Source organism: Pteropus vampyrus, unplaced genomic scaffold (genome assembly GCF_000151845.1).
Source record: "Pteropus vampyrus isolate Shadow unplaced genomic scaffold, Pvam_2.0 Scaffold16449, whole genome shotgun sequence".
Classification (NCBI taxonomy): domain Eukaryota; kingdom Metazoa; phylum Chordata; class Mammalia; order Chiroptera; family Pteropodidae; genus Pteropus; species Pteropus vampyrus.
The window spans coordinates 1-1,839 of NW_011905230.1; the positions used below are offsets into that span (position 1 = coordinate 1).

Here is a 1,839-nt window from a genome sequence, read left to right on the forward strand (position 1 = left end):
CGGATAACCCAGCCGCGCGTTCCCCCAGGCTTCCCGCACCTACGGTCACGGCCCTGTGCGGCCCGCTGCTTTCCTCTCCGGCACCACGACGACACGCCGAGTGTCGTGGGCTGAGCTGAGGCCTCGGCGCCATCACCCTGTCCTGGAGTATCTTCCATCACTTTACAAAGAGAACCTTTGGAATGGGTCAAAGCGCACGCCCTTGAGAAGGTGAACGTCTTAGCGGGGCTTTGAAAAATGAGTCCAGGGCGAAGTGAAGGGAGACCTCATTGTTCAAACGGCAGTGCGAGGCAAGCTAATCCACACACGACACTTCACGACCTCAGGCGCCTGGAACTATGGGCTAAATATTAGCTAGCTACGTCACGCTAACTCGCAAAATAGCAAGACCAAGCGTTACTCTCTCCTAAAAAAAAAAAAAAAAAAAAAAAAAAAAAAAAAAAAGGCGCCACGAAGGAGCCACCTTCTGTCGCTCGTTCCACCTCCCAGCCGGAGGAGCGCGCCCGTTTACCTCTGTGCCCCCGGAGGTGAAGACGATGTCCTGAGGCTCCCCGCCTATCATCTTCGCCAGGTTCGCCCGGGCCGCACTGATGATGTCCTTGGCCTTCCTACCTTGAGAGACCAAAATGGAAATGCGTTAACGTGGCTCCGCCAGGTCCAGCCAACACGTTTAAGAGAATGACCAGACGCCAAGGAACGAGGATCTGAGCGGGCGGTTCCAAAACGAAACGCGTCCTGTCGGGTAAACGCGCAAACACGCGACCGCCTAGAAACCGCTCGGAGAAGGGGCGGCAGGGGACACTAGCAGGTCAGCAGGAACGCCCGCGGTTCCAGCAACTTCGGGAGAGCCAGAGACGGATGCGGGAGGACGCCGTGGAGCCTAAATGCCCTAAGACGTGCTTTTCCTCTTACCGGATGCTACAGGAGAGGGGAAACTGGCCATCTGCCTCGCTTCCCATTCATCAAGACGGGAGAACGAACGGATGGAGCGATTTGCTTAAGATCTCACTGCAAAACAACAAAAATAAGCAAAGTAGAACTCGTGACTCCTCGACACAAAGTCCCGTGCCACACCTCACGGCACAGGTCCCCGCCTCGGGGACCCGTCGCCTTCAAGGAGGGCCTCGCGGCCCAGCCATCGCCCCGTTCCGCTGGCTCGCAGAACAGGAGCCACACTTCCCGAGGCAAACAACGGCTCTGGGCGGGAACTCTGAAATGTCTATCGACCCGTAGCCTCTAAACTGTTTTGACTACTCAGTCCTATTTGTAAACAAAAACCTGGGCAGGTACCACTAAAAATATATGTGTATATTATAAAACATACACAAAAATAGAAATATTACACTTTCCAAAATAAAACTTTGGCAGTTTAAAAAAAACCCCGAAGCCCATGGTATATATTTGACAGCAACGGTTCCACCTCTCTCTCCCTCTCCTGTCCCCAGCATGTGATAATAACTCAGTCTTACTTTTTAAAAAAGTTTCCTAAGTTGAGGACATTGAAATATGGCCTGAACATCAGACCGGGACCTTAGTTCTGTTCGCTGCTCCGGCCAAACACACGGATTAAGCGCACTTTAAGCACGCGCACGCCAATGAGCATGTTGAAACACACGGCAATCTGGTTTCACGTATCATTCAGCAAGACGTGAGTCCTTGGAGGCGAGTCCAGGTCTCACGAAGTCGCAGGCCCTCCACCTGAAGCAGGGCGGGCCTGGAGGGCATCAGAAGACGCACAGGCTCCAGGGAGCTGCTGATGCCAGTAAGAGGGTTCTGGTGGGAAAGGCCCAGAACCCAGAGCCGAAAGAGCCGGTTCCATCCGGGACCAGCCACATGACA

The 1,839-nt window shown here is 53.9% G+C and overlaps 1 long non-coding RNA gene across 2 annotated transcripts; it reads right to left on the minus strand.

Annotated features, from left to right (window-relative positions):
• Positions 1–13: 13 nt before the first annotated feature.
• On the minus strand, positions 14–1,833 carry LOC111735135. Of its 2 annotated transcripts, XR_002778695.1 has the most exons (3): positions 913–1,833; positions 512–612; positions 14–406 (listed from the first exon to the last, which is right to left on the minus strand). It is a non-coding gene; the product is annotated as an uncharacterized LOC111735135 (long non-coding RNA). The 2 variants fall into 2 exon arrangements; XR_002778694.1 differs by lacking the exon at positions 14–406 and having other exon boundaries at positions 456–612.
• Between the last annotated feature and the right edge of the window lie 6 nt (positions 1,834–1,839).